Raw genomic sequence first — 15,535 nt, forward strand, 5'->3', positions numbered from 1 at the left:
TCACCAGCTTCTAACTCACTCTTATCCTTTCCTGCTTCATAACTAAGAAATCAGGCAAAATTAAAGATTTGTGAAATTCATTTAAAGCATATGTTGTTTTAAATATGAATGTTATAAGTTGGTTTTTAGTTTTTCTACTTTTGCCAAAACACAAACTTGCCACAACAAACCTTTCATATGCTGTTAAAATACTTTCAATTATGGTTTCATGCAGTGGGTTTTAAGATTTAGTCATTCCACAAGTATTTATTGGGTCTGTCCAGTATACAGTTCATGGCATAAGGAATAAGGAGAGGGAAGGGGGACATACAAAATACTGAAATACAAAAACTGCTTTCATTGCTCTTAAAAAATTTTTAACCCTCCCCAAAAAAGGCAGAAGCCTAAACATTTAAATAATACAATAACATTTCAAAATGCACACTACTATTTTTTTTAAAATCCTCACCCAAGGACATACCTAGAAAGAGAGAAAGAGGGAGAGAGAAACATCCATCACTTGCCTCTGTAAGTACTCCAAATAGTATATGCCCTGACCAGGAATCCAACCAGCAAACTTTTCAATACATAGGACTATGCTCCACCAACTGCCACTCTGGCCCAGCACATACTACTTTTTAGGCAAGACAATAGTTTGAGCACAAACATTGACATTTCTCCTCTCAAATCACATTAAAATTAATCTTAAAATGTAGAAAAAGGACTATAATAACAAAAAGAGAATAAGGTAGAAAAGCAGAGTGAATAATAAATTATGAATGGTCCACCATGTTCAATGGATTTAGAGAAGACAGGAGGAAGGAAGAATTGTTGTGATGAAGATGTGTGATAAGGAATACACAAAGGGAAGCTCTGTGTTTCCCAGGGAAGAACCCAGAAAGGCTCTAACAACGCAAGGCAGAGGCATGGAAGACAGGAGTAGGTTGAACAGCACTATTGAGGGTGTCTGAATAAAGGATCTACTATTGAACAGCTGAGCAAGTCCCTCCCACTTTCATTTTCAGGCAACTGGCAGAAATACCATAACCCATCTCTAAGAAATTGAAATGATTTTTCTTGGAAGGGCTATCGTCCAAAGGAAAACAAATGGTTATATACTAAATAGTGTTCATCTTAAATTGAAACATATCTACCAATCAAAATGCCTACAGAAGTACATACATAGTTTATACTTAACTCTCTCATTCAATGGAGATAGAGAGGTATGCAATGGCAAAGAAAAGCAATGCCAGTGAATTATGATAATCAAAATTTATCATCAATAAGAAAGAATGAATAACAAAGTATTACTGGACATTTGAGGAAAAGCAATAGGACAAAACAAAGTCTTAAGGATTACTGCATCCATATAATAAAAATGGGACAAACAATAATTAGAGAGTAATATTTTAAGGAAAATTAAAATTGTGGAGTAAAAGATGATAATAAATTAAAAAGTTAAGATAGATTTATAAATATAGAGGTACATATTTCAGTCTTAATTGGTCTTTAGTAAATAATGTACAGGGTATAATTTTTTAAGAGTAAAAACCCTGCAAAGAGACAAGCAACTCTTAATCAAGAGAAGGTATATTCAATAAAAGCAAGATACAGTGGATGAAAAGATGGAGTATTGAGGAGAAAAATGGAAACTCTAAAAAAAGAATGAAAGGGAAATTCAAACACTGTCGAATTTAAACTGGACATAAAGAACAGATGCATAGCATTTTAATTTATTTTTAATATCACCTTTTTACTCTTAAAACTATCTGGATTTGATGATAAATTATATGATTACCCTAGCTTCTGACCTTCCAGATTTGATTTTGCTAAACTAGAACAAATGAGATCATTAATATTTCCTCAGAGGTAATATATCTGTAAGATAAAAGTTCAAAAGTGATAAGTGGCATATGGACTCTAGTGTAGTTGTCAGTTTCCCATTGATGTGATTATAAGAATATAAGTTAGCTTGCTTCTCTACTCACATATGCTGTTCTATAAGAACAAGCCTAACAACTCCTAAAATAAATATATTTCAGAGGCTTTGTAATTAAGAGCAAGCTTTAAAAAAAAATAGAAATGCCTGCTTAAGTTAAAATATTTTTCAAGCCTACCAAGGACACTACATTGCATTATCCTTGCCACATAGCAAAACACAAAGGAAAAAATACACCTCTGAAATACTTCTTTCAATCAAGAGTTGCAAAATTGCTTTACTTAGTAATTCTGAAATCTGCTTTTGACAATAATTAGTCTCGTAACCCTAATTATGTATTCCCTGAAGATTAAAATAAAAATAGTTTAATTAAATTGCATTCTTCTAGTTAATGGAAGTTTAATGAATAATGTTTAATTGAATTAAACTGCTTAATTGTTTAAGCATTAAACAATTGTTTAATGAATAAAGTACAATAGAACTTTTTATGTTTTATGATTCTATTCTAATACAGCTTATCTGATTTTAAGGATCTATATTCCCTTACCCAAAATATTGAGATATATATGACACGTAACACAAATTCCAAGCAAAAATACAAACTTCATACTACTCAATAATATTAACTTGAAGGCCTTTATTATGGAAAAGGGCCTGGCCCACAATATTTTGAAGTTGCAAGTTTGTCCAGGCCATGTTCCCACTTTTCTTTCTTCCCTCCTCTCCGAGCTCTCTTCTTCCCCATCCAGGCATCCAAGGTCCTCATGCCACCCTCTGGATGTCAAAAGTGAACCCACTTCAGTGTCCTCTGATCACCCTCACACTGAAGAATCCCAGGAACTGAACTTCCCTTTTTCCTCTTCCTGCCCCTCATCAAAACTTTCATTAACTGCCAAAACCGGTTTGGCTCAGTGGATAGAGCGTCGGACTGCGGACTGAAGGGCCCTGGCTTCAATTCTGGTCAAGGGCATGTACCTTGGTTGCGGGCACATCCCCAGTAGGGGGTGTGCAAGAGGCAACTGATTGATGACTCTCTCATCAATGTTTCTAACTCTCTATCCCTCTCCCTTCCTCTCTGTAAAAAAAATCAATAAAATATATATTTTTTAAAAAAAAACTTTCACTAACTATAGGAAAGCAATTTAGTTAAACTAAGCCACATTGGATTGTGAATGATTCATTAACAGACCACTTAAACCCTCCTCAGGATATTTTTATTTTAAAACATGATACTATAACCTAAGAGAATCTCTACTAAGCAAAATATGAAACAGTTCAAAAAAAAAAAAAAAGAGAGAGAGAGAGAAATGCATAGGCTTCTTTCAGGGAGATGAAGGTCACTCTGGGAGCCCCTTAAATTATCCCTGTTGGTGACCACCTACTCGGCCTCAATTCCTGACGAAGAGAATAAAACGTTGACTGAAATGCCCTTTCCCAGTTTTATTAGTGAGTGGCAAAGTACTCTCAAAGGAAGGCATTTGACTTTGAAGCACTTCAGAAGTTGAAGTATAGTTTATTGCTCCTCTGGGTGAACTGAGAAATACAAATGCTTCTTTTAACTTGGAGTCAAATTCCCAACAGCCAGCCTTAAACACCAAATATCACCATGGAAAAGGTCAAACCCTTTGTCATTTGAAAATGACCTGGCAGGTACTCTTTTTAGATTAATTACATGTTTTTTAACTTTTAATTTGAAGATCTGAATTAGCACTAGAAAAATATAGCCCCATGATGCAAAGATGCAAATGAGGATATAATGTCAGCAGAAGAGCCTCTATGGTAAACTTCATGGTAAAATCCAGCTTCTTATCTCATCTATCCTTCCTTCTAGAATCTAGATCATCTACACACACACACACACACACACACACAGAGGATAGTAAAACCTCTAATTCCACAAATATTATTTATAGAGTATCCTCTTAAAATTTAGCTATGGAGCATCTAAACTTTTTAAATAACATATATCAAAATTCTGATATATATTTATTGTTGATAAAATAGTATAGAAGTAATTACAACTCCCTTTTGTTTTGATTGACAGTGGGGGGTTTTCATGCCTTATCCCAGGTATGAAGTGCACAGAGAAGAAACTATTTACACTTTACCTCCAGTTTGATTAATATAAATCAAAGCTTACCCTCCACTCTAGCAAATTATAAATTTTGCCCTCCCCTAGAATAACATAACAAAGTACAAAATTTTCTCTGACCCACTTAGAACCTCAAAGCTTCATTCCTTGCAAACCTCCAAAGAATTTGAATCTGCAATTCATTAGAAACATGCTGGGATCCACAGGCTTCATGAAGGAGTTGACTGAATAGTCGGACCCAGCTGAAAAGAACCTTCTGAATTCAGATTTACAGTTCTAAAAATAAACAGGAGAATCTTTTGATGAGCTTACCACCCACAAAATCAAACAGAGCCTAGGTTCTAGGTTCTTTAATACTCATTAGAATAAAACCTTTTGCACATTCCCCAAACTTCTAATATACACAGGATGATATTTAAAAATTGAAAGACATCCCAAGAGGAAAGAGTGCAGTGCAATTTTGATCACATACTCCATTTTACAGAGTTACCCTCATATTTTCACTACCCATTGTTAATTTGTTTATATTTCCATGTTAAAAATCATGTTGGAAACCCATGGCTTCCTCCCTTTGAAAACATATAATTAATGATTCTATGCTGGGAAGAGCTCTGGAAAATGATGATTTCTTATCACCAGAATTGTATTCCCAACCTGTTCTAAAAGCATATCCCAGTCTTTCTCAAGCTAATTATTTTAATTAAATCTAAAGGGTAATCACTCAAGATGGACAAAGTGATCTTTTTACACTCAATCACTCCAAAAAATAGATTGATATTTTAGTATGGTTTCTTAACTCCATGACATCATAAATATCATATTTATTTATATAACATGTCATAAATATCAACCAGGTGTTCAGAATGGTTATCCCAACAATTACTATTCACCTCTGTTTCATTTCATTTAGGAAGAGTTAAAAATCATCTCTGTGAATAATTTCTTTGATCTATCTCTTTAGTCTATCATTAATATTTGACCAGAGATAATAGATAATCAATAGTAAAAAATGTATAAGGCTCACTTATATCCTATACTAAAGGCCCGGGCATGAAATTCATGTATTCAGCAGGCAGAGGGAGGGGTCCCTTAGCCCAGCCTGTACCCTCTCACAGTCCAGGAGCACTCAGGGGATGTCCAACTGATGGCTATTTTCAAAGAATAAGCCATCAGTCAAACATCCTTAGCACTGCTGTGCAGGCAGGAGAGGCTCCCGCCACCACTGCTGCACTCACCAGCCAAGAGCCCGACTTCTGGCTGAGCGGTACTTCTCCTGTGGGAGTGCAATGACTACTTTCTGGTGACTACTTTCTGGTGGTCAGTGCACATCATAGCAACTGGTCATTCCACTATTCAGTCAATTTGCATATTAGCCTTTTATTATATAGAATGGCACCACTTTTGAATCTGAATTATATTATTATAGTTAAGTCTGGGACTTTTCTCATGCATCATTTAATATGTATCTTTTGAGAATTTAAACATATCTGTAGCCAAGTACCCTAAAAATTCACATCTAAACAACATCATGTAGTGATGGAATTCATTTTTTTAAAGCCAATAGAGTGCCCTATGCTTTGAAAATTGTATGATTTTTTCTCTTTTTAATAAGCCTTTCAAAGAAGCACTGCTCTCTGTTGACAACAATCATAACAGCTTAGCATTAACATTAAATGTATTTAATTTTTTAAAATGCTTCAACTTTAAATGGTAATTTTTATAATTTTATTGATTTCAGAGAGGAAGGAAGAGGGAGAGAGAAAGAAATATCAATGATGAGGGAATCATTGATCGGCTGCCTCCTGCACTCCTCCTATTGGAGATTGAGCCCAAAACCCAGATATGTGCCATGACTGGGAATTGAACTGTGACCTTCTGGCTCATAGGTTAATGCTCAGCCACTGAGCCATAACAGCTGAACTATAATTATTAATTTTTAAGTAGCCTAAATAAATCAACTCTACAAAGCTACATAGAAATATAGTTTATAATTGAGGTTGCACAAGAATGCAATGCTACTTAAAATCAGCCATTGGCTATGAGGTCTTGATAGGTTTTTATATATAATGTGGTATATGAGTAACTTCCATATTAAATTTTTTCCTATTGAAGCCATTTGCTTTTCTTCCTCTAAGGCAGAGAACTCCAAGAGCTAACAGACAACATTCTTCTTTCTGTCTTACAAAAAAAAATTGTTGATTATATATTTAAATATCTATAAGTATCTATAAGTATAAAACTATATCATTTTATCAAATCCTAAGAAAATTTATTTGGAAAAATTTCATGAGAAGAAAAAAAAGTCTTGAAGAATAATTTAAGTTTTTTAAAAATTAATTCATACTATTTCACTACTTACCTTTTTGCCTTAGCTCAAGAAACTTCTAGAAACAAATTCACTGCCCCAAAGTTATAATGATCTCAGTTACTTAATAATACCTAATTCCTGTGCATTTCCTTTATTCATTATCTTTAGTTATCTAACTTTATATTATTTTAAATTTTAAACCCAATTCCAAATAAATAATGAATAAACAAGTTTTCTTGATCCTGTCAAAAATGTGATTATCTCCCATTTCTCAATATGCCTCTTTTCCTTAGGAACCAAAAGAATTCTAGAATCAGAATCATTCCTTGTAATGTACTAGATAATGGTTGGCTGTTACTATTACTCTGCTTATATCAGGGGGGTAAGCTTTTCTATCCAGACAAGAGTACAGTTTCAATGCCTGTAGGAACACCACCAAATCTGACCACAGAAAATAGTAAAAGTCTTCACAGAAAGAACTCTCTTTTAAAAAGTAAGGTATAAAAGAATTAATAAAAATTGAAAAAGGATGAACATTCCTTATTTTTAATTTCTTAAAATACATAACAGCAATGTAACAGTATAAAAGTACAGTTGTCTATGATGATTAAATCTTCTGTATTTATAAATGCCAAGTATTAAGCTATCTCAGATGACTTGATCATTTTTGTTGTTCTATTCAAAGGCAGCATCAAATGAAAAACAATCAGATACGGCCCAGTTGCCAGACATAGACTATTAAAGGAACAGCAGCTATCTCTGAGGGTTGCCTCAGCTTGATTGGGCTTAGTGGCGAATGGATTACACACTGTGATGTCTTCAAGGTGGATACCTTGTCATTTGTCATTCTTCTCTTTTTCTGCATCATCAATGTCCAACAGTCCTAAATTAAGGGTGATTCTGCCCCATCACCCCAGGGATATTTGGCACTGTCTAAAAACATTTTTAACTGTCACAACTGAGATAATTGCTACTGGCATCTAACTATCTCCAATGAACAGGAACATTCCCTGATCACCACCACCCCCTACAACAAAGGATTATTCAGCCCAAAAAGACAATATGGGGAAGGTCAAGAAAGCTGGCTATGAGAATTAACACTCAAAAGCTCCTCTTGATATATGTTGCAATAAGGAACCTTAGAAGGAGAGAGGAGAACTCAGGCTGACATATAATTACATCTAGGGTCAATTTAACCCCGGAAGTCATTCTACAATTTGGTATTCAAAGCCCATATTCATTAAGTCTTTGTTCTAGTCATATCCTTTCATTCATTCAAGAATCTTTTTTTAATAGCTTCATTTTTTTAAAAATATATATTTTTATTGATTTTCTACAGAGAGGAAGGGAGAGGGATAAAGAGTTAGAAACATCGATGAGAGAAAAGCATCGATCAGCTGCCTCCTGCACACCTCCCACTAGGGATGTGCCCTCAACCAAGGTACATGCCCTTGACCTACAATAATTCGAACCTGGGATTCTTCAGTCTCCAAGCCCACACTCTATCCAATGAGCCAAACTGGCTAGGGCTCAAGAATCTTCTTTATGCCATTCCAGACTAATGCTGGGAAGATTTCTCTGTATAATTAAAATTAAAGACAAAAAAAAAAGGACTTGTATGCATGCATATTAGCATATCAAATGAACACAGGCACTGAGGCAGTGGGGACTTGCTTGGGGTGGGATTAGTTTGGGAGGGAGGTCAACTGGGGAAAAAGAAGACAAATGTAAAACTTTAGACAATTAAAAAAATAAGTAAAAGGGGAAAAATAGAATACAATTTTTTAATTAAAACCCTTAGGGTCATGTACAAAAGCTCAAAGAGAAACTAATTAGAATAAATTTTATCAATAGCTAGTTCTTCAATGTCCTCCCTTTAAACCATTAAACTTTTACTCCCTAAATGATTATTTACCTGTAATTTTCATGAATTTATAATCATTCTGACAGTTCTTTGAAACTTTAGCACTGATCCACAAAGAGAGATGCTCTAAAATACAAATCAGATGTCCTCACTATGCTATAAAAAACTAAATAGTGTCACAGTAGAAATAACAGAAGTTGAATTTCTCTGATCAGATGCCTTCTATAAAATATGAAATAGCCAGACAAACTTTAAGCTATGCCTCAAATTTATAAGCTTCCAAGCTATTCAAATATAAAACAAGCACTAACAAATAGGCAACCTTGTGCATCTCAAGGCTTATAAATCAAAATCACCAAGGTAAGTTAACTGCATGTCCAGTGGGTGCAGATTTATCCCCAGAGGTCTGATAATCATGCAACCACTAAAAAAAGCAATGTGTTTTCCATGACCTTGGTTATAATTCATCACTGACTCGTAACTTTTGCTATTATGTAATGCTGGGCACACTTTAAAAAAGATTTTAGGATTTTGGAATTCTGAAGAATGTATTTATTTGGTGATATTTTTTTTGCCATTAGAACTCAGTATAAAAATGACAAACATTTGATACTTGAAAAATAAGACAGTGGATAAAGAAAAAAAAAACTGAAGAAAAGCAGGACTTAAATGTTTTGGAATTTTTCTAAAAGTGCAAAACTGGCTTGAAGCTTGAGTTAGCCAAATGCAGAAGCCTCCAAGCTCCCACCTTGTCAGCAATTACTGCATCTCTTTTGTCTGATAATTTATTTAGTAGAATTTCCCACGCCAAACTGGTAGTAAAACAAGCAGAAATGTCATCAAAATTAAAATAAAGTCAGAGATGCTTTAAAGCATTCCATTCTGTAAGTACTTGTATTTTGTTCACACATAAACAAAGGTCTGGCTGTCACAAGTGTTTCCAAGGGAGGAAAGTGGTTAAGAGAAGTTAATATATTTCTAAGCTTTTCAGAGATTAATGGAAAGTGTAGCAAATCCCTTCAAGAACAAAAGAAAGAGAAAATGGAATAGTTGTTGCACAGACCGACAAGTCAGATATCTTTACCAAACTTTCACCTTGACTCCCAGGTTTAGAATAAGAAAGAGGAATGATGACATTTCTTTGATATTTAAGTAGAGAATTTTTTGGGGGGGGAGTGGGGGTGGTCTTAGGACAATGGGCCAAGTATCCAGAGGTTAAAATGCTGAGAAGTATGCTATTGGGGAAACTGCTTAAAACTGAAAGTCTGAATCAGAATCTTGATTGGACTCCTTTATGGATGTATAACTTAAGATTAGCTATGTGATCACCCAGAGCTCTTGGTTTTTGCCAGTATTTTGTTTTGTTTTGTTTTGTTTTTCTTTGCTTTAATTTGGGTTTTGATTTTGTGCTATAAAGACTATAAAAATCTATCTTCCAGAAGGATTCTATGAGCTAATACATGTAAAGAGATTGAAACATATGTTCTATTAAAAACCGTATAGCATTGATTATTAACTCTCTGACAAAGTAGGTTAGGGGGATCTATATGTCAGAAGATAAGGAGCAAAAATAGAAAGAAGGTGGGCAGGAACAAGTACACCGGGTCCCACCCAATTTGCTGGCCCTGAGTTCTTAAGAGACCTCAGAGAGCAACCACTTTAGTGCTTTTCTGACTGCTGGATAGGAAATGTGTCCATTGGAAAATAAGATTCTAATAATAGTAGCAGCTAATATGCCAGACACAACAATCCAATCGAGGCAGTTCTATTATTAATATTCTCACTCTACAACTGTGGGAACAAAACAGTTCAAAGACATGAGGGAATTTACCCAGATTATAGACAGCAAATGGTAGGCATTGAGCCTAAAGTATACTAAAACCAAATGCATTCTCAAGAGCAGGCAGTGATGGACATAGTATGGGTTCTACTCATGACGAGTCCTGGATGTTGTGAGGATGTCCCATTTGTGCTTCCAAGCTGGGTCTAACCTTTCTTCTAGACACACCTTCCTTTTAGCACCTACCTGCCCTCAGTGGGCCAGGATTTAATTCTTCAAGCGGGGCTTTGGGAAAAGACAAGTTTTAGCAGAGAAGCAAAGATGAACAGCAGGATTGGATTCCAGGAGGGTCAAGCTTGAATGAGGTGGATGGCCACAAACAAGTATACAGCACCAAGACGATATCTGAGATTGTTTTTGTTTTTTGCCATACAATATCTGGGAGAGTACAAAGGATGAAAACCGAAGAAGCCAATTTTGACATCAGTAAAAATGACAAACACATGGTCTGTAAACAGCAGAGAAAGCCAAGAAATTAGAATCTAAATATACTCAGGAACTAATTAGAAAATCAGGAGCAAAGGAGAAGAGAAATGTGTAGACATTTTGCCTTGAACAGGGTATTCAGAAACACTAACAAGTGGAGGGAAGGCAAAAACCCAGGGGTCAACCTTCTATTAGTGGGTGATGGAAGCCAATGGATTAAAAATATATATATGTTGCAAAATGATAATCATAATTAGTTAACATCTCCTATCTCCTCACATAATTATGATTTCTGTGTCTGGTGATAACACTTAAGATTTACTCTCTTAAAAACTTTCAGGTACAAAATACAATGTTAGTTTTAGTCACCATGCTGTGTAAAATAACGGCATATTTAAAATAATATAAATTCCCCTCATGTTATTGGTAAAATTATGCTTTCATACTATAAAGTGTTATTTGAGTAGAAAATAAAGTGAATAGGCATTTAGAAAGCTGTTCATAGCATACTATCATTTGATTATGCTACAAAATAATTATTAATAACAATACAATTTATAACTAAATACAATTTTTGGATTTTTAAATTACTTTATTGATTAAGGTATCACATATTTGTCATCATCCCCCCCCCCATCCTCATCCCAAACCCCTCCCCACACATGCCCCCACTCCCCTATTGTCCATGACCACTGGCTCACATGCATGCACACAAATCCTTTGGTTGTCTCTCTCCCTTATCCCCACTCTCCCCTACCTTCCCTCTGAGGTCTGACAGTCTGATTGATGCTGTTTTTGTTCATCAGTCTGTGTTGTTCATCATTTCCCCTAGATGAGTGAGTTCATGTGATACTAGAAATACATGTTTTAAGTCTAGAAAGGTATAATCAAAAAAGAAGAAAAGGAATATGGAAAAATAAAAAAAAACCACACAATTTATATAAGTATGGCTGTCTGGGAATGGCTAGATCAGTGGTCGGCAAACTGCAACTCTCCAGCCACATGCAGCTCTTTGGCCCCTTGAGTGTGGCTGCTCCACAACTCTTTTAAGTGGGCGCACATGTACAGTGTGATTGAAACTTCGTGGGCCATGCACAGAAGTTGGTTTTTGGCTCTCAAAAGAAATTACAATCATACGATATTTGGCTCTGTTGACTAATGAGATTGCCGACCACTGGGCTAGATTATGAACATTTTTTGTTTTCTTTTTGTTTCCATAGTTCCTGATTTTTTTTCACAAATGTGCTTTGCCCTTTTAATAATTATTTTAGTTCTTATAATGAAAGAATCTAGTTTAAAATATCCATCTTTTTAACAGACCCATAAACATTAATTACAGAAAACCAATCTGTTTTTATAGCAAAATACTGTTTTTTGCTGTTAATAACAAAACACATCAACTTTCCTAGTATTTTTTTAATATTTAGGAAAACTGGTTAGTAACATCTAAAAATAAAAAAATAAAAAAATAGAAACAAGCAGAACTAATACAAATACTAAATTTAGTCCTTATAATGTTAGCCTTTCCAAAGTAAAATTATGTCTCGTCACAGGTCAATTTGTAGGGGGTTTTTGTTGTTGTTTTTTTTTTTAAATATATATATATATATATATATATATATATATATATATATATATATATATATTTCATTAATTTTTTACAGAAAGGAAGAGAGAGGGACAGAGAGCCAGAAACATTGATGAGAGAGAAACATGGATCAGCCGCCTCCTGCATACCTCCCACTGGGGATGTGCCCACAACCAAGGTACCTGCCCTTGACCGGAATCAAACCCTTCAGTCCACAGGCCGATGCTCTATCCACTGAGCCAAACCAGTTTTGGTGGTCAATTTGTTTTTAAATTAACATGGATGAATCTATGTTGGTGTCTAATACATGCTGTTGATTAGCTAACTCATTTCCAATATAGAAAATATCATAATGTCTGCTGATGCTAAAATGTGATAATAGATTAATTATTTGCTGGGTGAATTATAACTACAGAAAAAGAAATTAAACAAGAGGAAAATAAAGGATTCTGAAATTGACTACATCAAGAATTTTGTGTAAATGTAAAAGACAACAGAATATTCTTTTCATAAATGATAGTTGGATTCTTCTGCAATTAATTTTTAAACATTCAAATCATGTTCTAGAAGCACTGCCGCAAAACAAGTTTGTTATTTTAGTCTCCATATTCATTGAGTCTTCTTTAAAGAAACTGCCAAACCCATACCAGCTGTCCCTAAGAACAAGACTAGGCTAACAGCAGATATTTCTTTCTGAGCTGTCAAGATATTAAATAGATAGAGTTGAGCTAATCTAAACCTGTTCAATTGGAATAAAGGATCACCATCAAGAGTTTGAACTGTGGAATAAAAATTTAAAATATTTCCATTTTCTTCCTCAAAAATGCTCATCTCTTTTAAGTGTTCTAGTTTTCCTTAAACATTAATTGTAGATAAGTGCTTAGCAATTGTCCTGCTCCCTTCTGCCTGGCTCTTTGTCGTGTTGTCAGAGTGGTCCCCGGAAGCATTAGGGAAATTTGGATAAAAATAAGCACAGCAGCATAGCTTGTGGTATCCAAGCCTCACCTGCTTACCCATCTTTCCAGACTTCATCCATGATATCATTGGCATTTACAGAGATTCAAGTTAATAAGAGAGAACAAAGTAAACATACAATTATTGGATTGCTAGGGAGAATATAAATTGCACAAATCATTCTATTGGACAATACATAGCAACACTCTAAAATCTTCATTCCCCTTGACCCAGTAATTCCCCAGAACTATATACATTCAACTAAGGTCAAGGCAGCATGATTTGAATCACAATAGGCTCCTTTTTTTCAGCTAGATCTTTGCTAATTTTGACTAGGTATTTCTCTCTGCCAGAAACAAGATTGTTAGAGCCACAGTAAATGGAGCAAATCTTTTAGCCCAGGAGTGGGGAATCTTTTTTCTTCCAAAGGTTTTTTGGATATTTATAACATTATTCTCAGGCCATACCAAATTATCAACTTAAAAATTAGCCTGCTATATTTGGTCAAACTCATCCCTAATGCCTTTGCATATCCAGACCAAATGATTTCTCTGGCCTATACAACTTGAGGGCCAGCCATTCCCCACCCCTGCTTTTGCCTAATGATCTCAAATGATTCTCAACCAGAGTCCCAAGGGCTGTTTGGAAATATGGGAAGCGTTTGATGGTCCCAATGGGTGGTGCAGGAATGCTACATTCCATGCCCACAATGCCTGGATTATTTCCACATATGTTTTGTTTTTTTTTACTATGCCCAAAATACCAATAATAGAAATTGGTGCTCTGCCCAAATCCCCTCTTCAAGACCAATGAACCCACCCACAAGTTAATGGGTATATTATTTGCTTACGTTTCACAGCTATGTCCTCCATTGGGCATTGCCCACTGCAGAGAATGATCTTGCCCAAGGGGGTTATTCTTTTTCCTATGAGTAACCCATAAGTGATGTCTGGCTGATAAAGGATGCAAAGACCTGACTCCTTTACTTCAACTTGGAACAACTCCATAGGATGTCTGAGAGGACTTGGCTGCTATCCTACTGCAGATCAGCTTCTGCCTCTGCCCATTCTAGTCCTCCTAACTTTGTCACAGGAATAAGTTCTATAAACATATACCAGTAAAACTTCTGCACTCCACTTTCCCTCTCAGAGTCTCTTTCCAAGGCATTTCATCTATGATAATCCCCACTGACAAATATAGCTTTAATTGATGCCCTCATTTTCCATATAAGTAAAGAAGGGCCTAGAGAGGATAAAGATCATGTTTAAGGTAGAGGGGTGGCTAGTTCAGCATTCACTGTACATACTACACATTAAAAAACTGTAAGATGCTTGAGAAATTGAGAGATAAATGAAATACAAAAAATATGTTAAAATATGTATTAGGGGAAATAATAAGTACCCAAAAAGAAGAAAGTAGAATGAGAATATCTAGATGTAGTCTATTCAAACATCTAAATTGACTACATCTAGATATTTTAAATAATAATAGAGCCTGAGATTCAATATTACTAGTTCATGGCAATAATAGGAGTCAAAAGAAGACTACCAATATGTTTCATTTGGGGGAAGATTATTTCTAGGTTCTCTAACTACTATTATGCTATCTACACTATTCAGATTCAGTGTTTATCATCGAGATAGAGCCAAAAATAATATAGCTAGAAAGTTTCCTCTTAAAAGCTAAGGGCTTATAAATGGAGATTATCTCACTATTGAGGTGAGAGTAAAGAAATACAAACCAGTAAACCAAATAATCTTCACTTACAACCTTTATACCTCTTTCTTCAGTAGCTAGTTCTAAAGTCCCACTATTCAACAAAGAAGGCTTTCTTATCCCCAGTGGTCTCTTCTGAACCATTTGTCAATCTTGGAAGACACAACTCAACCACTCCTTTTTTTTTTTAATTATATTTTATAGACTTTTTAGAGAGAGGGATAGAGAGCCAGAAACATCGATGAGAGAGAATCATCAATCAGCTGCCTCCCGCACACTACCCACCAGGGATGGGCCCACAACCAAGGTACATGCCCCTGACCGGAACCTGGGACTCTCCAGTCCACAGGCCAACGCTCTATCCACTGAGCCAAACCGGTTTTGGCTCAACCACTCTTATTTTAACATAGTTCTTAAGTACAGTATCATTATATTTTTACTCTGGAACTTGTATACTTATGATATTTGTTCTGTTCAAGTGCATAAATTTACCCTATTTTTTAAAGAATCATATAGAAAATACTACAAAATTGCTGAAAGTTCTAATTGTGATATTAACAACCACCCCTTCCCCACATGCACACACACACACACACACACACACACACACACACACAAAGAAAAATATACAAAAGTCTTTTGAAAGATTTTTTTTAATATAACCCCATATTTGGAATTCAAAACTAAGTTAAATATTGCTAAGACATTTTTTCATAAAGGAAACATTGCCTTTATCACACTGGCTTTCTTAATTTTCTCAGAAGCATAATTAGTATTTAAAAGGCAGAGAATAAAGCACATTGAGTGAATAGAATTTTTACCAAAGCCA

This window comes from Pipistrellus kuhlii, unplaced genomic scaffold (assembly GCF_014108245.1).
Source record: "Pipistrellus kuhlii isolate mPipKuh1 unplaced genomic scaffold, mPipKuh1.p scaffold_m20_p_8, whole genome shotgun sequence".
In the NCBI taxonomy this organism is placed as follows: Eukaryota; Metazoa; Chordata; class Mammalia; order Chiroptera; family Vespertilionidae; genus Pipistrellus; species Pipistrellus kuhlii.